Genomic DNA, 22,729 nt, shown 5'->3' on the forward strand with positions numbered 1-22,729 from the left:
AGAGACAGCCTGGACCCAGGACACGGGAACTGCCGCATTTGGACATACGTCTGATGTTTAGGTTAATAATCAAAGCACTCGAGGTGAGAGAAGAAACACTATACACGTCCCACGTGTCAAAATACTATTGCTCTCAAAGCTTGGCAAGATTTGGTTCTTTCATTTATAATACAATCCTAGCATTCTGCAGCAGAGACGTACGATGATCTTTACATCGCCTTTGCCTAAATTATTTCATCTCGGTGGCTTGCACTGGAGTGGAGACATTTCTTCTGAGTACTGTGTAGCTTTCACATTTTATGTGCATTTCATCAGGCAAATGTCAAATTTGCTAATAACAAGAAAATCTCCTCATTTTTAATCATGCCACTCCTGTTGCACAGGCTGGGGGTTGGAGAAGGGGGTGGAGGAGGGAACATAAACGCATGGAGCAGTCTGGCCAGAGAGAAGAAGGAGAAAATGCCTGTTTGGGCTTTAAAATGACACATGCTCGGTTATCTCCACGTCTGAGTCAGTGCATCATTAAATTCAGGATTTCAGGAGTTAACAGAAACTTGGTTATATTAGGGATGCTTTTTCAAAGCCCAGGTTTGAAGCAGCATAATTATGTTCCACTGCTGTTGTTTGGAAAGGGCGAACAGCATCTTAGGCGCAGAACAATGAAATTACAGCTGAGATTTAGGTTAGCAAAAGCCGTCTTCTCCAGGCTTTTATGATTCATTATTTCCCATTAAATACAGTATTAGAAGTGTACACTAGATAGCTCATGGTTGCTGCTCTCGGAGCACATTATCTATATTACACAGGTCTGGGGAGCAGAATTAGAAAACTTTGGGGGAATGAGCAATATGTGTTTGCTGATAGAAGTACCATATGGCTCATCTTCTTCAATTGCTTTCATTGCGACTCTGATGCTGGAGAAATTAAAGTTTTATTTGATGTGGCACAGCTTAATGAACTGTCTTCTGTTAGGAAAATTGAATATGTTTCCTGTTATTTGAGCACAGAGCCTCCATGGTTTGGCTGATGAGGGATGCATTATGTATTGTTTATTTAGCATTTTGAAAACAAAAGCAAGATATTGAAGGTAAAATTGATTACTGCTGGATTGCATTATATAATTAAGTTTCCTCCTTTTAAATTTCCCTTTACAATCCTTTGTAAGGCTTTAATATGAGCTCATTCCATGTTTTCGTTTCTCAAAAAAATAACACAGAGCTTGGTTTTTATCGAGATACCTTTATTTGTAAACAAGCCACAGGAAACTCTGAACTCGGTATTGTTATATCTGCGAAGTTCAAGGAAGCATGTTTGGGAATAATGAACATAATTCAGTTTGTGTGAATCGAACTGCAAAACTTCCAGTTTGCCCCCAGTCGGTTTAGAGAATCCAACATTTGCTAGTTGAGAGAGGGATGTCACCTTCTTTTGTTTGAAATAGACCACTTCAGAACATTCTGGGGAGGGGCCATAAGAAAAGGAAGAGTTTTGGGATATTTGGAAATACAAACCTCAAAATATCAAATTTAAGATTTTTGAGTTAGTTGTCGATAAATGAAAAAGCCAGATTCAACCTGTGAATTTAAGAAAAAATGAAGCGTATACTCCATGAATTTAGATTTTTTTAACTAAATCAATATGATTAAAGAAATAGATAATCAAAAATATACTGACAGAATGAGAAAATTAGGATGTCAATCCACATGAATGTTCTCTACTCCCTGAGGAATCTGCAAAGAGATCCGTTCAGCATTTTATTTAATCCCCCCCCCTTTTTTTTTTTGATCCCATCATGTCTTCAAAATATAAAATCTGAATAAACTCTAAAAAGACTGAATGTAAAATCATCTCATCACTGTGTTTTTCTCTCATTTTTTTTCAGTGGGAAATAATCCTCCCATGGCTGATGACTCAGGCACATGAATCTGCAACAAGCAAGTGGGATAAAACAACAGTTAAAATGAATCAACATTTATCTGGAAGATACAGTCCTGACCCTAAAAAAAAAAAAAAAAAAGTCATTTATCTTCTGTGTCCTGTGATGTTTTGAGGATTCTGGCAAATACGGCAGTTAAACAAACTTCTCTCACAATCTAAATACTGTCTGTTCGAGAGAGGCTTCCAATGTTTATAGCTCACAAGTAAAGAAAAAAAAAAAAAGGAAAGAAAGAAAGAAACCCTGGTATTTTACCAAGACTAGTGTTCTTGAAAATGTCTCCGAACGAAGTGTTTAAGCAAAACTTTGGCCATAGATATTCTCAATTCCTCATCCTTCCTCTGATTTTTTTTTTCAATGAGATATTTCCATCTTGTATCATTGCATTCCTTCTCTTGCAATTAACAAATTAATTTCAAAAACGTAACACCTGACTAGTGACCTGGTCATACAAACTTCCTTTAGAAACAGTTGAGAAGAAAACATCACATTTCTATGAACCCCGTCTCCTGCCAGGGGCCTGGGAGGAGGAACACCATTATGCATTGTTATCAGCGTGGTGTAATTTGACTGTTGACAAAGTATCCGTGGCAGTGAGAATGAGCGCAGTTACAAGTGTGGCGGGTTGTAATCAAGAAGATGCTTAGCTGTGCAACACTGCATCTTGAGCAGATTTGAATCAACATTGCCTTAAGGGGACACACACACATACCGAAAGAAAAAAAAAAATCCATTAATTTTTAGAGGAAAATTAGAGTGGCACTTGATGAAGTAAAATTTGACATGCGTTAATTGCTCTGCAGCTCTCCTAATTAGAGATTTTCAAATTCTTTTACTGCTGTCACCATGATGGCACATTGTCTTGCCGGACAAATACTGAAATTGCAAATTCGTTTGATCAGGAAGTTTTATGGAGGGAGATTGGACTGTGTCCTCAAGTCAGTCCTCTCCCAAAAGGTGGACAGCTGGAGAGCAAAGAGGGATTTCCAGCATTACCTTCGCCACAGACAAGAATAGGCTCACTAAAATAGTTTCATACAAGACTTAATGCAAAGGAAGCAGGTGCTGATGTGATTTTCTTCAACAGACGGAAATGTTCCTTTGATACTCACGCCTCTGTTTCATGTGAAATATTTCAGGTGGGGAAGAAAAAAAAGCCAGTGAAATGCTACATTATACACACATTCTCGTATTTCTACTTCTATTCTTCGGAAATTGGAGAGAGGGGATTCTGAAAGGCCCTGTCACATTTTTCCCAGGTCTTAGGCAACAGCCTTCCTGGTTCCCTTTCTTATCTTAAAGTAATTATGCTGCTCTTTGGCCCTTAGGATGGCACCAAATATGACACCATAATAATTTTGGTTTCCCTTTTTCAACCCCTCTGTCTAGCCCCTGAACCTCTCTTAATTCATTAACATATTGAATTTTTTTCAATTTTCCATTTTCTTGCAATAACAATATTAATGCCGGGGTGAAAGCTTGATTGGAGCTAAATTACTTGTTACCTGCTGGCATTTATTTATATGGCATTGAATTATAAAGCTTTGCTATTGTCATGCCTTGGGCGAATTGTTTATGACACCAGTAATAGGAGTAATTGTTATTGTTGAAATTACCTGTCAGCTACCCATAGCAGTGGCCCTTGTCCCACTGACAAATAGTGACAAGGGAGAGGGATCCTCCATGCGTCCCCCTGATGGCTTCTCCTCTGATAATAAGAAGTGCAGGGCCTCTGATAATTTGCCTGTCACTGTTGAGTGCAGCTCAGAGAGAGTTAGCCAAATTGTTGTCATTCACTTTGACAAAGACAGCAAGATGGTCTGGTGCAAGAGGAGGATTATCAAAATAAATGAAACCGCTTACACCCCCTTTGTTTGTTTGGCTCGAGAATCGCCTGGCTTTGTAGGAGGTTGTGAAATCAGGGTCCAGTTCCGGGCGTACCTCTGTTCATTCTAAGATGAGGATCCCAGGGAAGGAAAGGCACTTGAGAAGACTCGCTATTTTGCAATTTGCCTTAGCTGTCTAAGGATGATTTTCGGGTAAAAAGTCGATAAGACTGTAACGAGAAGTCCGAACGTGTGGTTGAATGCAGTCGTTTAAAGCACATGTAAAATTCACACCTTTTCTCTCCTGCCTTCCTTTTAGCCCTCTTTTTTTTTTTTTTTTTTTTTTGGATCCATGCAGGCATTCAAATTCAGTAAATGTTCAAAAAGGCACAAATTTCCCAGTTGCGACCAAGTTTTCTTTAAAACCAGAAATCTGCATCTTTGACTCTGAAAGTCTTTCAAGATCATACAGTCAAATTTAGGATTATTATTTCAAATGGCTGTTTCCTTTCCATAAATTATCTCTTATTTATGCAATATCTTCATGTGTAAAGAGATAAATGAAACGTAGTTCCAGGTATGAAGCATCAATTATCACAGGCTAACAGAGGAAGCAAAATGACTCTGTTCTTGCCAGAGATCCAATATAAATATTTGCATTTTAAAACCCCTTGGTTGCAGCCTGTGAACCTGTCGTGGACAGAGAAGGGGATGGGGGTGGGGCGTGTCTGGGACTGTCCACTCTGAAAGAAAACGACTTTAAAGTCATCAAACCTTTGCTCTTATAAAAACCAAAATCATTCTCACCATTCCACAAAAGGCATCATTGCACGCTAGGAAAATTCTTATTTTTAAGGGGCCTGTGAGGTTATTCCTCATAGATCTTCTTGACAAATACTTGCCGTTATAAGACGTGGAAAAGAAAAGCAAAGAAATAACTAGGATAAATGTAAAATATTGGCTCCTTATAGTATAGTAATCATCTGTTTATTGGTCTCTCTACCAGACAAGTAATGACCAAGCCCAGCGTTAAGTGCCAGCAACCTCGCCTTGGGCCCTTCCCTCCTAACACTGGCCATCATCTGATTAAAGGACCTCAAAGAAGTCACTATTGCATAATTTTCTGGGTCTTAACGGCACAGGTAGGCTGGCAGGAAAACTACCTAGGAGGGTTGATAAAGCAGCAGTGAGACATAATTTTATTTACTCCACTTACACCTTGCTCTCTGAAAAAGTCTCTGAGTATCTCAGACGCTGGTGGCTACAGAAGAAACCTAAAATTGGTTCAAATAGGAATTGTGGGAGGGGGGGGGGGGGGGGGGGGGCAGGGGGGGGGGGGTGGGGTGAGACAGCAAAAGTAAAATTATCTCTCCCTTAAACGTCTCATGAGCTGCACCAAGAAGTAATTAACCACATTGTTAGAGGCATCTAGACCTCTTCTTAGGTGTTCTGTATTTAAAGCAGGTAAGTCAGTTTTCAGCAGTGCTAAAATCATAGATGCAATAACATGATGATGGGAATAAAATGAGTTTTTATTTCTTAATAATAATGTAGTCATCTAAAGGCAACCATTCACTGGTTAACCATGTTGAATGTCCCTGATTAACAAGTGGAAGGCAGTGACATAATTAAGAGGTTATCGGTAGTAATAAAAATGCTCAAACCTGTCTTGGAATGTGATCCCTTTAACAGATAATTTTTAAGAATGTAGCATGTCCTTGCTTTCTCTGTCAAGACACACGTTAGTGATCCCAGGAGGGAAAATAAACATACGTTTTTAAATGAAGATATTTAAAATGTACCCCATATTTCAGCGTGTTGCTGTAACCTGGTCTTTTTTATGTTCCTCCTATAAAACCTAAATTAAGCCTCTTAGGAGTGGTTTTGCTGTAGGTTTCGTCTAAAAACACAATACATTTTAAATGGTTCCAGTACTTGAGTGCACTTTAATAAGTGATCAGTAACGTGCATTCTCCTCCCCCGTTTCCAAACAGCAAGCTTTTAAAAGGATGAGTATTCTTTAAAATTTAGCTTCATTTGAAATGTAAACTTTTAACAAATAGTAATTGCTCCTCTAGCTGTATTGATAAAGTGACTGGCAGCAAATCTTCTCTCCTCTCTCTCTCTCTCTCTCTCTCTCTCTCTCTCGTAACATTTTGAAACACCCATCAGTGTCAAAGGAAACTGCACACATCTCCTTTGCTGCTCTAAATAAGGCTCAGCAATGTTAAGAAAAATGTCAGAAAAAGCTCAGTGGATTAAAGTAACATTTCTGCACCATGTCACAGAGAATGGCAGGGCAGACTGGTCTGCATAATTCTGAAAGATATTTTGTGCAAAATGCTTACTCTCTAAACCAAGCAAAATTTTATTTGGAATGATTTAAGATCCTGTTTGATAACATACAACATCCAGTTGTTTTTCTAGATCTTGTTACTCCGTATTATGCCTTTGGTATGTGTTTTTAAATCAGAGCAATGATACACGCTTCTCTTTGTAGTGCGTTTCTCCACCCGTGTGCAGCGTTAAAATACATTTCAGAGTCTTCAATGCATTTTTCTTTTCTTTCTCAAATTCCTAGGATGTTCATTCAGTGAAAGCAGTAAAAATGCTAGGCTCTTGCGCATGCAAATTTATTGAACTAATCGTCCTTTTTCGCTTTAAATAAAATTTGTATATGGCTTTGGAGATGCTCAGAACAGTTCATTTATAGATATAAAAATATATACATAAAGCATTTACATTTCATTCATGTATTAAAAATAAGTTACTGGTTTGAGATTTTTAGTTTTGTTCTATTTTTCTAAAGAATATTCAATAATTGTCAAAGAGTGTAACGATAGTAAAATATCTCATAGTATCGTAAGTATGTAATTAAAACTTAACAGTTAAAAAAGAAAATGCCTTACAGGTTCATTCCTGGGTACCAAGAGAGATGGCAAGATTGGTTTTGCAGAAACAAGGTAAATCGCAGCTGATTTTAAGTATAAACTTTTTCAAAACAGTTTAAAAATGAATTTAGACAAATTTGTCTCTTAACCTTTAAAGATTTCCTGCCTGTTTCTGTATGTCCTTTATTACATTAATTTTTTATTTAAATTACACCATTAACTGGATATGAATTTATCAAGAATACATGTATTGATTTATAAAACAGTACCATTAATTATTATAATAGCTAGATGTAGCTGATATTACAAAGCCATTTAAAGGTTTTTAATATAACTTGGACATACATAGATAGATAGACATTATGGACAAGACTACAATTTAAACTGGCTACTAGCAGTTAATGAAATCCTTGATTTATATTCTAGTTTAGAGATTGATTATATTGTTGCTTTGTAAAACTATTTATATTATGCCATTTTTCAAAGGATGTCTCAATAAAAAAGCTAAATAAAATATTCAGTCAATTCCCAAAGCAGATTTTGTTTTCTGTATTTTAAATGCTAGTGAAAATAATTGATTGTGTGTGTTCCAAGTTTGCCATTTCCATTCCAGAGGTGGCTTTCCTGAAGGGAGCCTCGTTTGCAATGCACACTTTCAAACACTCCTGATCCTTGCAGAAACAAACCCCTTCTCTTTATTTCATTACCAACATTGCTTCCCATTCCCTCCCCCACAACAAACCCATGTATATTTCACAAAACCCGCACATCAGGACCCATAAGTCTTTTTGGCATCTTTTATGTTATGCATTTTTTTTTTCTTAAGGTTGTGGAAAACTGGGACTTACCCCAAAGCCGCAAAGCAGGCAATCACGAAGAGTATTTGGGTAAGAATGCAATCTGAAGAGAAAAAAAGAGAAATGAGGAAGAATATAAGCAAATAACTGTAACACTTTCAAATTACTTTTCAAATGATAATTAGCCAACGAATAGATTGAAAGTTAAATTCTTTCACATTGTACTTGGTTTGGGTCTCCTGGTCTCTTTATTTATATCACTTTTCCTTGCCTGGCAACATATGTTACCGATTTATTATAGTATTTTTACTGTTAGCAGACAAATCTAAGGCTAGCTGAGAAGGCTAGCTTCATCTGATGACTTTCACAACAACTGCAGGGCATCCTTGAGGGTGAGCCAATAGGCTCTTTTGAAGCTATAATACTATTAACCATTTTGATGCTGAAATATTTCTTATAGCTCAAGTTGGTTCTCTTTTTGTAGGTGCTCTGGGTTTCGCGTATATAAAAGTTTAATGTAAATGATTTGTTTAGTAAATATTTCACTAGCCTTCTAAGCACTTTCTTCCAAAGCCCTATGAATGCTTTGGTTTCTTTATTTTCCCTTTCTTTTACAGGACACTGAAATCTGGACACACATTTATAAGTAAACAGCTATCAAGCATCAAGTTAAGTTGTCACTTCCCCCTCCCCCACGCCATTAATTTTCTGCTATGCTACTAAGAGAAACAAATATCCCTTAGACTTCCAATGATCACATCGCTGATACATGTACAGCCCAGAAAACTAAAGTTCAAGCAAGAGAGATTCTTTTGGACTAAGAATCTGAAATTACTTTCCAAATTAGAGATGCCGTTTGCTATAGCCATTTTAATGGGTACGTGGTACTAGCCAAAGGCTTATGCCTTCTAATATGTACATGTAAAAGTGTCTGTTTTAGAACTGTATTTGTTGACTAAAGGTATTCATTTTAAAACTACCAAATAACAAACTTCTATTTTTGATCACCTGTTATTACTTCAGTCCAAATTATCTATTTACTTTAATTTAAAATCCCAACGGTCTCGTTCTCCATTTGAACGTCCCATGCGGGGCTCCCTTACAACTCCAGGAACATTTTGTAGACTTTCTTTGGAGCACACGCAGCTTAAAATTTTAGAAATTAAATCTCAAATTTTGGAAGCCAGTGTATCTTGTCTACAGGGTCCAGCTTGGCAACTAAAATTTAATCCAATTTCGACAGTAGAACTCAGCGACCAAAACTGAGACATTCGTGGCAGCCTTTAGGGATCTCACTGTCAAAAAAGTGAATCTCATATGGACACTGGGGAAGGTATGTGCTATGGTGAGTGCTGTGAAATGTGTAACCCTGGCAATTCACAGACCTGTACCCCTGGGGCTAATGATACATTATATGTTTATAAATAATTTTTTTTTTAATTATAAGGAAAAAAAAGTGAACTTCGAGGACCTGACAGGCACCCCACATCCCCAGGTTGCAGAAGGTGCTAGGAGATACTGTCTGTCCCAACACACCGAGCAAAGTAGACCGTCTGCAAATCACAGCAATGCCATAGCTTCCCGACGTGTTTCAGAACACACCTCCTATCTGGTTTTAAGACATTTGCGTGTGGAATTTACCATCTTTGGGAAGGTGGGAAAATAAACTACCTGTCATCTCACCATTCAGCTGATTCTATTTCTCCTGTATGAAAAAGCTTCCGGATCTTCATCATTTATACTTCAATATACTTCCCACAAATTTTATTTCAGTATTAATTATAATTATCCCAGCACAATAATAACAAGCAAATTTTATATTAAACATCTATAGATATATAGATTTTTCCTAGTCTAATACCGCTTAATCTTTAAGGGGGCTTATCGTTAAGACCTATTGTCAGATATTTACCATATTTATTTCTTTTTTGTCCCCAGAAGGCCTCTTATGGTGACTCTAGGTAATTTTAAGTCAGGAGCAATTATGATCAAAAGGATTTCAGCTTCAGAGAACGAGGCCAACTTTCAGATAGTATAAATGCACAGCAGTTCTGAAAGTGATCATGTGTAGAGTTAGGAAGACCCAGGTGACTCAGCGTTGGTCCTGTCATTTCATTTCATGAATGAGCTCATCCTAAAGGCACTGATTAGGACACGTTCACTTTAAATATTAATTTTCTCAGAAAAATGAATGGAGACAACTCTGTTGAAAGCCCTAGAGTTTTCTTCTTCCAAAGATTATATTCTTGAACCAAAACAGAATCTCTAGCAGAGTTTTACCCCCATATGTGGAAGTACATCGACTGTACACATGACCCTCCAAGGTCCTTGCTGCTTGATGCTTGTTTCTCTTCTGGACTAGGTCCTCCACTCCCTGCTATAGTGCCTGTAATAGAGGGAAAGGGCTGGACTGGACTGTCCCTTCTCTGCTTCTCTTCATTAACCCCCTCCACCCACCACATTGTCTCTTTCACCTCCACCGTAAAGCAGGTGCCTTTTAAAGACCTGAATCTAAAGACATAGGTTCCTCTGGCTTCCTGGCTGGGGTTCTGTCCTTATCATTCGGTAACATCTCTAACTGGCCCTTCCAACAACCGGTCCAAACATGAGCTGGGATCCCCCTTCCCTGTTTGCTCCTCACCTCTACCCTGACCCCCAAGGGCCACCCCCCCACCCCCACGCTCCGCTTTCTGTTTTGTCCATCACCTCGGTTCTTTCCCCCTGTATCTGACCTGCACTTTTTCTGGATCAGACGCAGGCAGGTTGAGAGGTAATGAGAACCAGATGGACATAGCGCAGAAATTGCCCAAATGGGTATGAGAATGTGGGGAGCTGTCAGGCATGGAGAGAAGCTGGAATTTTTCAGCAATAAAATGGGATTTATCGCCACTCTACCACAGTCATTGCCGACAACCGTTTACCTTGACAGAAACCCCATTCCAATAGGCCACGCCGATGCAGATTCTTTTTTCCCAAAGAGTGATGATTGGTATTTGTTCTAAGGCTCAAATGGCCTGCACTAAAGGTGAAGCATTAGGCCAAAGTCCTGTATTCCCCACTGAGGCAAATGAACCTGCTAAAATAAGTTCCTTCCACAATGGCTGTGTAATTGAAACCAGAAAGTGAGAGAATTTGATAAATTGCTTGACCCTGAAGGAATGTTAAGGTCATAAATTTTCATTGCATTTTTTTCTTCCTTTTTTTTATTTTTATATATTGATTATATTTAGTATTTGCTTCAAAATTCAACAAGCTTACAGATCATCGGTTGTGGCCCCAGGGGATAGCACAGTAAATCATCAATTAAGAGGGCAGGGGGGCCGTTCTCCCCTCATCTTCCAAAGAGGAATGTCGGCTCCTCAGTCTTCCAAGGACAGTCATGGAGGTGTCTTACATCTCAGAATTATTCCAACTTTGCACGCAATTTGTCCTGGCATGGACAAAGTCAAATCCACGGGAAAGATTTTTCTCAGAGGGTGCTGCTACGCGTCTATCATTTAAGAATGATGGACTGTTAAGAGACTGGCAATCCATTCACAGCAATTACACCCACACACCTTTTTCCCCTGGAACCTGAAAGTAAGAACAAAGGTATTTTAGCTGAAAAGAGGTGATCCTCTTTTTTTAGGTAAATTGAAAGTGTGCCTGTGTTTGTGTGTGTGCTCCCATGCTGCTGAAGGCTCGTTTTGGCAAGTCCGCCTTGAAATTCTTCAAACTTACTTTTTTGAGATCTGGATTATCTTAATTTGGAAATAAAACACAGGTCATAAAAATAGCCCAAACCGCATTTGACATAATGTAAAACGGACTAAAATACTAAAGTCATCACATAGTAGCAAATTTCTACACATCCTGCTCTAAGGTTTTATGTGTTTTCCTGAGAAGGGAATGAACCAAGCTTGTCAGCATTTTAATTTAGCTGTACTTTCTACCGATTGCTTGTAATGATATATTACAAAACATGTATATATTTTGCCACTCTATCAGGTTAAATAATTTCTTGATAACCAAAACTCCTTGTCCTTGAAAATTTTTCAAGAATAACCCATCTCCTTTGTATTTGTGTGCTTGGCTTGTTCTCACTGTGAAATCAATAAAATCAGAAGCTTTTATGTTCAGAATTTTCAGAATTCAGAAGACCCAAACTGGGACGCAAAGCAGAATTTCTGGTTGACCAATGGGACAGTTCCTCCAGCTTAGGAAAGATTCACGCCGATCTATTTTCAACTATGAATGATCAGTTTGCAGATTGAAACCAATACCAGCTCGGGATGTGTAAGTATTATTATTATGGTTTTTCTTGAAAACCATCTAAACTGTGTAAGAAAAAAATAATGTATGGGACATTCCTTAAAGTAGTGAGAATAGGAGTGAGGCTAAATAATTTCCAGTCCTCTACCCTACTTTCTTTTTCTCAAAAATAATTAATGGCAATATTTATTCAGAGTATTTCTATCTCAAAAAACTTTTCTTGCTCAAGTAAAGGAATTGGAAAGAGAATCCCTAAAAGAAATAAATTCCAATCCTTATTATTCCAAAACACGAAAGTCAGAGAATTTGCGAGTGAGGCCAAGCAGTAAGTAATAAACAGTTCCAGGGCTGTTGAAAGTCTGAGAATCTGGCACCAAAGTACAGGGGAAAAGATAATTTTCATGCATTAGTGCTTATATATATATAAATATTCTAATAAAGGCTCAGCAAACATATGTCTTCATCTTAGAGAAGGGAGCTCATGATGCACATAGGATCTACTTTTAATCTAGTGGCTTTGTCAGTGTTGAAAACGTGACTTCCTTCTTCTGCACGTAAAAATTTCATTGCAAGGCTGTTTCAGAAAAACAAAAAATAAGTAAATATATGCATATGTATGTATATATACATATATATACATATAAATAAAATATGAACAGAAAATGGCTTCAATCACTAATATTTTTGCAAACTAATGTTTAGCTGATGCAACTCAATTTTATTTTGCCTCACATTAGTGTCATAATGGTAATGACTAGCCTTTATTCACTAACAGTTTGAGTCAGCACTTTGAGACATTTTCAAATTAGGTCATACTGCACATTTGTGGCTGATACCAAGGTTGATTAAGAGAGCTGCACCATTTTAAAGTGATGTGGTGTGAGTTGAATTAAGTTCTCTCTGATAGTTACGGGAAATGTGAGGCACCATAACTAAGCAGAAATAATGTATGGGCTATAGGGGGAGAATATATTTCCACAGAGTGCTTGAAGTCATACTCATTTACAATTTCACAAAGTCCTCTGTCTGTTATGGAAGAATTCTATCATGGGGCCTAGAAACAAGCAATGAATTACAATAAGGACACTGGAGGCCTGGTCCTCAGTCCTGTTGCAGTGAAAGTCAGTTTTTGCCTTTATGTCCCTTTTGATCGTCTCGATAAAGAGCTTTTTTTTTTTCCCCCCTTCTAGACACTGACTACTGCTTTTCTGAAGCCAAAATGATCCCGTGTCACAACCAAACCGTTTACCCATAATGTGATGACGCTGAGGTCTGACTAAATGGCTAGGCAAGCTGGACCTGAAGAGAATGAAAAAGGAAAAGGAGGAAGAAGGTCCAGTTACATTGCTATTGTCATGGCAGACCCACCAGCTCCACTAAAATGTGTAGGCACAGGACTGTCGAATTCCCCCAGCACTTCCAATGAATTGTAAAAATTACCCCTGAAGGTAGAGCACCTTTTCTTTGGGTTTAAGGAGAACAAAAATAAAAGCTGAAACTCTTACTTGCTGGTTTGCTCAAGGGCAAAAATAGCCGTTATTATTACCACTGTATTCATTTCACATTGCCGTCTCTGTAGCAGAAAGGAGCCATAAGTGATTACACGTATATACATATAGTAATATATATTATATATTATGGGTGCAAGTGGCCTTAAAAGCCAAAAAACCTGCAGAAAAACTAGAATGGTGTATGGCCCTGGAATGAAAGAAGATCTCCGTCCTTGGCTTAGCAGGCTTTGGTCCCGAGGACGCAAAAACAGTTCCCTATGGTTTCTCTTGCACATACACCTGGCTTTCTTTGAATGGGCAGCCTGAAACATATGGGATCAAATCACATGGTATTTATGTCTTTGTTGTGCTTTTTCAAATTTCCACTTCCCGTGCAGACCCTTCTGTAGACCCGGCTTGCCACCCAAACACCCCCCCACCTTCCTCACCCCATCCCAGGGAAAGGCTGCTGTCCTGCCCCCTGCAGAAACCTCTAGTTTCTTCTCCATTTCTTTGAAATTCCATATGAGCCTTCACGGAAGTTTGGACCAAACTTGTTTTCTTGAAGAGAAGACATAGGCAAAGTAAGAGGAAGGACCCCACTGGAAATTTTTTTTTTAAAGTGTACATGTTTCTGTTTTTGTTTTTATTTTTGTTTTTAATAAATGCACCTGGGGACACCTGGGTGGCTCAGTCAGTTCAGTGTCTGACTCTTGATATCAGCTCAGGTCTTGATCTCAGGGTCGTGAGTTCAGACCCCTCACTGGGCTCCACGCTGGGTGTGGAACCTACTTTAAAAAATAAATAAAAAAATAATAATAATACGTGCACCTAATTAGGAACATAAAGTTGGTATAGTCACAGTCCTTCTCAATATTTGTTAATATGTTTCTATGTCAGCCTCCTTAAGATTTTCACAAGAATAAAAGGCAAACAGCCTTCAAATCTTGGGAGGGGTACAAACAACAACTCTTCAGAAGAGAGGGAGGGAAAAAAAGGAAGAGAGGAAGGAGGAAGGAGGAAAAGGAAGACTGATTTGAGCTCTTCCAATCTGTCCCAACAGAGACGTGCTCCCGCGGCATCCTTCCTTGTTTCTGTCTTTCAGCTGTGCAAGTTACGAGACATGCAAGTGAAATGTGAACTTGCTGCCTTTGGTTCTGCTGTCATGGATTTCTTGTGACTGCCCATAGCCAACACTTTAAATAAGGGATAACTTGAATTTGGATAACTCCTTGTTCTTGGTGAACTACACCGGTTTGCTCTGCCCAGACCTGACGATGTATCACAAAAACAAGAGTCATGGAATGTTCTGTGACCCAGATTAAAACACAAATATTTCTGGGTTCATGGTCTGCCAATTAATGGCTGTGGCAATGGCGGCACGGTGTCTCAAGCACATACATTTTCATTTTGAACACACCCCTGGTGTGTGCAATCACTTCATTTACATTTTTGAAAGGTCACCTGTGGTACTCGCTAGAAGGGATTATATATTTTACTTATTTTGAAGTAGGCTAATTTGCCTAGCTAGGGAGACACACCTTTCCGGCTACTAGGATGGCATAAATCTGAATCAGCCGTAATATCGTCATGAACAGACAAAAGTATTTTTGCCATTTTGTTAAGCAATTAAGGGAATACTTGAGTTTCTCCAACAGTTTAATTTAGTACACGAGAATAGCATCGAGTGAGCTATGTTTATTAATAGTGGGTTTTTTATTATTATTTTCCAGAACAGATACAGGAACATTACAGGGGTTCAATATGACTTTTGATGATCTGGCGTGCGGTGATTAAATAAGGTTAACCCTCATTTTCTATGCTAATAGGATATTTATAATCTCCACAGCATATCCAATTTAACGATTTTATTCTCTGTTGTTCAGAAAGTATTTCTTATTAGTAAAAGAGAATACCCTTACATTCACCACAGATGCTAGTTTAATTGGGCTTGAGTGCATTGTGTATAATTAGTCCACTTCTCTAATATTTCATCTATAATTACACAATGAACAATGTGCTTAAATTTCATAAAATTAGTGGGTTCAAAAGAAAGACTTCAAAAAAAATGAGCATTCCATTCTCAAGCTTTCCCAAGCCTTACTGAGAGCCTGATGAAAATACAGCTCAGGCCAGTGTGAGTTCCGTGAATGGGGAATGGATGCCCAAAGGCTCTGAAGTTAAAAGCAAAAAGAATGGTTTCCTGAGCTCCTCTCATCCCTCCCAATGACAATGTTAGTGGCAGAACTGTTTGGTCCAGGCCCAGCTGTCACTGGAGAAATAGGATTAAAATCCTTAAATACTGTATTCCCAAGGTCCCTGCAAATGGCAGTCTTCAAGAAAGTATTTTGAATGGCAAATTTGTTTGGGTTGGGGTTTGGGTATTTTTCTCCCCCAGCATTTAGAGCTCCTCTGGGCAAACTCATTTCAGATAGCAGCCTATGAAGTTCATCATGGAAACCAACTTTAGTTCTGCTAGGAATGTGATCAAGTAGAGAAAGAGGGAGAACAAAGAGAGAGAGAGAACCTGGTTTATGATTTTGAGCGATCCTTTATTAATGGAAGGAAGTTAGTGGTACCACTGAGTGTATATAGTGTGTATTGCCCATATTAATTCAAATGGGGCTGTTTTTACACTGGCAGGATACTTGCAGAATTAAAAAAAAAAAAAACTTCAAGGGCAAAAGAAAAATGTATTATGGAGGTTTGAGAGTTTTTCAGAGGGCGGCAGGAAGTCTCCATGTTCATGCTCTATACTGCCCAGCTCAGGGAAGTTAGACAAGGTCAACAACAGGTCCACATGTCCCCTTCAATGTGCCTTTTCTTGTACCCCCAAAATGTCCATCTTATAAAGGTCCTTGGAGGTTCTTACTTCCTCATTTTGTCTTCTAACATGTTTGTTTCACTTCTACCAGTGAGACTGCCAATTGCCAAAGTTACCACTGAGACTCAGCAGCCTACCCACTCACTGCTCAACAGACAAAGAAACATCCCCAAAGATTTCAAACAGAATCCCCTTTGAACCCATAATCTCTAAATGAAATGGTTGGTTGGTATATTAGTCAGGAGCTAGTCAGGAAACTAGAATCACCACCAGATAGTTCAACAGGGAGATTTAAGCTAACAAACTAGTCATGAAGGTAGTGAAAGAACTGAAAGTCAAATGAAGACCTGCCAAGGGTTCGGCAATAGTGGGATGCCATTGCCATTCCTAGAAAGAGGACAGGTTCTGGGACCTCAGTGGAGATGCAGCTATTGCCAGAACCACTTCGAAAGCTCTCAGGGACAGGGCATGGACTATCCCAGCCTCTCCCATCCTCTCTACTCAGAGGCATCCTTGGCAGAACCTTTGTAGGAGGCAGATGGCAATGGACTTTCCAGGGCTATGGCCCCTAAGAATATGAAAGAGCAGGGAAAGGGTAGGAATGGGTCTCAGAGCAGACAGATACATGACCAAGCAAGGTTCCTTCTCAACAGCCTTAAGACTTGTGTGTGAAGATAAAATTCCAAATGAATCCCTATGTGAATACAGCAGAAGGAAATTGAGATTTATGTTGCTTTTGAATTCCTAAGGTGCTACACCGAGGAGCACCAACTAGGAAAATGGCTATCATGTTGAGGATAAACATTTGAGTGAACTCAATCTTTTTTAGCTATGTGGATTAAAAGGGGACACGGGTGCTTAAAAAGTTGAGGCCACCCTTGATCCCAAGCCCTTGAAGTTGTCTGTCAGAGTAATGTGTCATTTTCTACCCCAGTGTGGCCCATCAGCTGCAGAGTAAGGGGTGAGTAGAAGGTCCATCTTGATTTCAAGTTCTCTGGGCTCCATAGATTTTGTACTGCTCAGGCTTTGCTTGAACAAAGATGGAAGGCTTTTTGGGGGGATGTTTTTTGCACCCCAACCGAGCAGCCCCAGACTGTTCATGTCCCATGCCCCTTCACTGTTGTCCCATGGTCAGATCGACTACTGAAAAAATAGTGTTTCAGTTGTCCTCATAACCCTTAAAGTATTCTTCCTGGACACCTGCTAGCACTAGTAGGGTTTGTCATTCAGGCTCAGGGACAAGATCACCTTGAAACCTAGACACGAGTGCACTTTCAAGGTTTAACATTTTATCTTCCTGCTCTTCTACTTTTCAGCCATATCACTTATCCATTACGGTGCATGCTGGAGTTAAAAAAGATTTACATTTGGTCCTACAAAATGAAGATTTCATAAGTTAGCTTTTTTGTTTTTTTCCTCCTGACCAGAATCCATATTACTTGGAAAGAGAAAGGCCAAAAGGAAATTATTGCTATTTTAGACAGCAGCATAAATTTTCTTCCTATTTTTAACCTAGCTTTTAATTTAATAAGTTTTGTGACCCTTATATTAAGTACATATGTTTTACAAGACATTGTGTCCCTTGAGTCACCCTGAATTTGCTCTACTGTACCAGAGTTAAATGAACGAATGCCATGTTTCTGATTTTAGCTCTCCCTGCATTCGATCCTCATAATATGCCCAGCAAAGCTTCCTACAAACAGAGAACCACAACACAACTCAAAAGCCATCTAAAGGCTAGTATAGATTGTTTTCAATGAAGTGAATGACTCTGTGTCCCTCTGAAGTATTTTAAATTTTGGATTTCTCTCCCATTGGTGTTTGTAATAAATGACGAAGGACATACAAAGTCATGGAGATGGTCTCTCTTCTTCAGATCTGGCAACTAAGCATACAAACACCTTTATGGCTTTCTTCCACTGGCCAATGTGAAGACATTTTTCCTTCAGATTAAAGTTTCAAAATCAAAAACAACCAGATTTTGTCATCTGAAGTAATATTAATTTTCTTCTACAGACAGTTCCATCATCCCGTGTTCGTGGTCATTTGAAAATGAGTTTGGTGCTATTTAAACATAGAGAGGGTCTCATCAACCCAAAAAGAAAGATTCTTTGAATAATGATTCTAAGATTATTTAAGAAGAACTTTTTGAATTCGTACCAAAATGGAGAAAATACACCTATAATGTTAGCATGGAGGTAAGTTTAGCAGTTAGTGGTTGGTTAATGAAGAAGCAGGTTTTCCTGAATTTATATGGGGGTGAGCAGTAGACAAGAGCTGTGGGAGCAGAGGTATAGTCTGGCTCAAAGTGGTATGTGTAAATCATACAAAACTATAACCACCTTGCAGGTGACAAACCTTGTTTTTTAATTGTTAAGACATAACAGATTTTTATACCCTACCAGGGTACAGGAGCGTACAGGAGCCATTGATTAGCTGAATATTCAACCAGAAAATCTTATAATGTAATAAAAATTGTTTTGAAACACGCTTTATAAATTTTCTGCTCCAATTCTGATTTTCAAATGGTTTCCCTACATATGCCAAAGTGTAGTAAAGCTAGAGCCTACGGAAAGTGCATTTTAGGTGAATGGATTGAGGGTGGCACAAACCCAAGATGGCAAAATTAGCCTTTATACCACAATCTCAGAGTATGTGCCAGACTGGATGACTGTGTACACTTAAGTTTACTAATGTATCAAATCCAATTCAAGAAGTCATTAATTTCTTTCCTTTTCATTTTGTTTGCTTTTGTCCTACTTCAGTGACTTTGAAGGACTTGACCTTAAAATCTAATTGGTTATTCAGTAGAACTTCCCTCAAAGATCCACATAAGAATTGATGTTCATTTCACAATCATGTATAGGCTCAAAATTGATATGTTGCCTTGTGACTTTATTGTTAGAGGAAACCATCCATTATTTTCAAAAGGAAAGAATCTCAGCCTCTCTATATTACATTTTCAAAACTGAGGGACCAAAATATTAGACCTGTTTGAAATCTATTTAAATATTGGCACCGTGGAGATTATTTGCATTTAAAAGGTTGTTTTTACTTTTTAGAAAACATGTAAGGGTCTCTAATACCTAGAAACTCTTGGTCAGTCCAGCCATCTATGTTATGGCCACTCTGCTGAGAAATACAGGTTAGGATGGAATGTTGGCATTAGGCTCCAGGAAAACAAGGGCTGGCCATTTTAGCCCGTCAACTAGAACTCCTGGTCACCTCCCAAGGGGCAAATTGATGTCAAGTTCTGCTGTCTGTCAGGATTAAGTGCCTGTTTGCTTTTTCACTAACATGTGGTTTGAGAACAAAGCAGCTCAAATCTCCTCAGTCCCTAACAAAGCATCTCAAATTGCTGAGTAAAATTCCTTAATCCCCCATCTTAATCTGAAAACACCAGCAGCGCATGGTAGAACACTGTGGTCTCTTTTTGTGTTGCTTCTCCACTCCACCCACCCCCGTCTCCCCCATTCCTGACCACCTCCTCCTCAGCACTATCATTAACATGTGCTTTTGACTCCCCCTTGTAAGTGATTCTTCAGTAGAATATTATCAAATTGGAAATCAAGTTAACTTGGTCAGAGATCATGTTGGTTCTAGTCATTTTTATTCCTTATCAATTTCACAGACAGGGTTTTGGAAGGGAGGGGGGTGGGGGTTGGGTGCGCCTGATAGTGGGTATTAAGGAGGGCATTTAATGCATGGAGCACTGGGTGTGGTGCATAAACAATGAATCTTAGAACACTGAAAGAAGAAAAGTGAAGGGGAAAAAAATAAAGATCATAACAGAGGGATTAATTAATCACCTTCACATATCCTTGAAGTTTATATGTACATAAACAGTATTGCCAAAAATCTTAATGGACAGGTTTTGACTGCTTGTTTGCAATATCTGTCAACTCTCAGTCAAAAGTCAAAAGGATATTGGTATTTGTATTTTGCGTACAATTTCACAAGGTAAGAGAAAGAAGCAAAACTAACTTCAATGACTGGTTTGGAACTGTGAAAAGGTCTTTGTAAACATGTGGTAAAAGAATCAGCATTCAGAAAATATTTCCCATGATTTGTGTGTGTTCATTACATATTAAGGATGAAGACTTTATCCATCCACTAGAGTTGAAAGGCTTCAAATTTTTGATGCAAAGCATCAAAATCTGCACATTTCATTTGCAAAGCATTCCAATCTGCACATTGAATTACATAAAACCCTACTTCAACACACCATGCTCCTTTTCCCTACTAATTTTAGTTGACAGTAGAATTGGTAGATTTTTCTTGGGAGGACATTTTGTAGAGCTGCCAAATTAAGTTCTGGTCTTAGGGAAGCTAAAACTAACTCAGGGCACTTATCTTTTTTTTTTCTTTTCTATTTTTCTATTAGAAAGTTAAACGAGATACATCATAAAAAAATAAAATAAGGGCCGCCTGGGTGATGCAGTCGATTAAGCATCTGACTCTTGGTTCGGGCTCAGGTCGTGATCTCAGGGCGTGAAATCAAGCCCCGAGTTGGGCTCCACACTCAGCATGGAGTCTGCTTGATATTCTCTCTCTCTTCCCCTCTCCCTCTGCTCCTCCCACTCATGCTCTCTCTCTCTCTCTCTCAAATAAATAAATAAATGCCCTTTTTTAAAAAAGGATTAAAAATAAAAATAAAATCAGAAAACTCTACTTCACTCCAAAAATTTCATTCAATTGAATGTTGGTCTCATAGGTTTTTCCCTCTTCTTTCCTAATGGTCTCCTCCTTAAAACAAGTAAATGTTAGTATATGTGCTGCAGAAGAGAGCACAAAAAAGTGAAGTTAATGAAACCTCTTTCCCTAGCAATCTGGGGCTCTGTTGTAGTATGTCTATCTCTGAAGAATGGTAATTAAGCTTTATAGAGAACATAAAAAATAGGAGACCTAAAACTTCCCAACACCCATGAAAATAGCACTTGTACTAGATTTAATACTATCTCTTTCTTCATTTTTCTTCCTGGCATTTTCACTTTGTACAGGAATGGGTGAAGGGAAAGGGCAAAAAAAGAAGGAGGCACCTGCAAACATCATCTTTCCAGGTTGAGTCTTCATCACCAAGTATCCCTTTGAAATGTTAACCTTCATTAGAAAAAAATAACATAACTGGAATTCGGATACAAAACATCACATTTCTCCAAGTAAATTCATTCATTCTCATAAAATTCCCACTTAAATAGTAGAAACCTCCCTGTCCAATTCAGAAAATGATTATCCTTTACAAATTACAGGTTTTTAAACTCACCACTTTTAATATAAGAAAAATGGAAAATCTGAACAGTTGTTGCAGCCTCCTAATCCATAAATCCTCAAACATGAAACTTTTCTGCTTCAACCCCAGGGTTGAAGGCAATGACCTCAGATGACCTAAGCAATAATCCCAGAAAAGCTTGATAATACAATACATACTACATGCATAAGAGTATGAACCATAGCCAAGCTGTCTGTGTTTGAATCCCAATTCTTTCATTCCTCGCTGCGTAAACTTGGAAAAATTATTTAACTTCTCTACGCCTCAATTTCCCCTGCAAAATGAGAATAATGGTCATATACAACGCATATGAATATTGAGTGTATTAATATTTGTTAAATACAGCACTGCCTGCTATCAGAATGTTTAAATTTTTTTTAAAAATTATACCTTATCAGGAGAGTTTGAAAAAACAATCTCTCGTTTTCTACTCTATTCAAAGAAAAGCACTTTACATCCTAAGAAGAGAGCATGAGAAGAAAAGAAATAAAATGGTTGGTAGGAGAAGGTTTGGGTTTTTTTGCTTGCTTGTTTGTCTGTTTGTTTGTTTTTTGCTCAAAGTAGGAAAGAATATGCAAGGCCAAAAAACTGTAAATATATGAAAAACATATCTTTAAGGGTTCAAAGGATTTGGAAAAGGATATGATGTGTTTCATGTCCTAATAGCCTACCTTAGTCATCACCAATAGTTCTTTGAGAACTCTTGATTATTCTAGGCAAGTTATTTTGTTAAATAAGCCATCGGATATTTAGGCTATACCTACCTTGGCAAGTATTTTTTACTAGAGTTGAACTTAGGCAAATAAATGTCATATGTTGAGACATCTTAACAACCTGAGTTGAGATCCCAAAACAGATATTTCTAGTAGTTGGGTCTTTTTTTTCCCTCCCCTAATGAACATGCTCACTTTAAGCATTAAATAAAATAGCACATGGGTGGAAGTTTCTATAAAGTTTTCACAAGCTTTCTTGTATACACTTCTAGCTATCATTGAAAACGGAGCTCCCAGTTGTCCCATTGAAAAAGTCACAAAAGTATTTTCTCTCATTCGCTCTTTCATCCAGTATCCACTGAATCTCTACCTGGGCCAGGCCCCATGCTAAGTGTTGTAACACAACAGTGAACTACACAGACACGACCCACGCCCAGAAACACACAACTGGCAAAGATTCCCTGACGAATACTGTATACTCCTATGAGAATGTTGGAAAACCTTTTTCTCTCTAGTCTTCCAACCCAGACATGTGTTTTCTCAGTCTCTTCAAGAATAAGAATTACGGGGGTGCCTGGGTGGCTCAGTGGGTTAAAGCCTCTGCCTTTGGCTCAGGTCACATTCCCAGGGTCCTGGGATCGAACCCCATCGGGGGCTCTCTGCTCAGCAGGGAGCCTGCTTCCCCCTCTCTCTCTGCCTGCCTCTCTGCCTGCTTGTGATCTCTGTCAAATA

The 22,729-nt window shown here is 38.5% G+C and overlaps 2 long non-coding RNA genes across 2 annotated transcripts; both read left to right on the forward strand.

Annotated features, from left to right (window-relative positions):
- The first annotated feature begins 6,670 nt into the window (after positions 1-6,670).
- On the forward strand, positions 6,671-8,194 carry LOC132022529 (uncharacterized). Its single transcript, XR_009405603.1, has 3 exons — positions 6,671-6,725; positions 7,480-7,540; positions 8,068-8,194. It is a non-coding gene; the product is annotated as an uncharacterized LOC132022529 (long non-coding RNA).
- Positions 8,195-8,678: 484 nt separating this feature from the next.
- LOC132022530 (uncharacterized) lies at positions 8,679-13,170 on the forward strand. The gene is made up of 3 exons (XR_009405604.1): positions 8,679-8,783; positions 11,570-11,725; positions 12,892-13,170. It is a non-coding gene; the product is annotated as an uncharacterized LOC132022530 (long non-coding RNA).
- Positions 13,171-22,729: the final 9,559 nt, after the last annotated feature.

Source organism: Mustela nigripes, chromosome 7 (assembly GCF_022355385.1).
Source record: "Mustela nigripes isolate SB6536 chromosome 7, MUSNIG.SB6536, whole genome shotgun sequence".
Lineage (NCBI taxonomy): Eukaryota > Metazoa > Chordata > Mammalia > Carnivora > Mustelidae > Mustela > Mustela nigripes.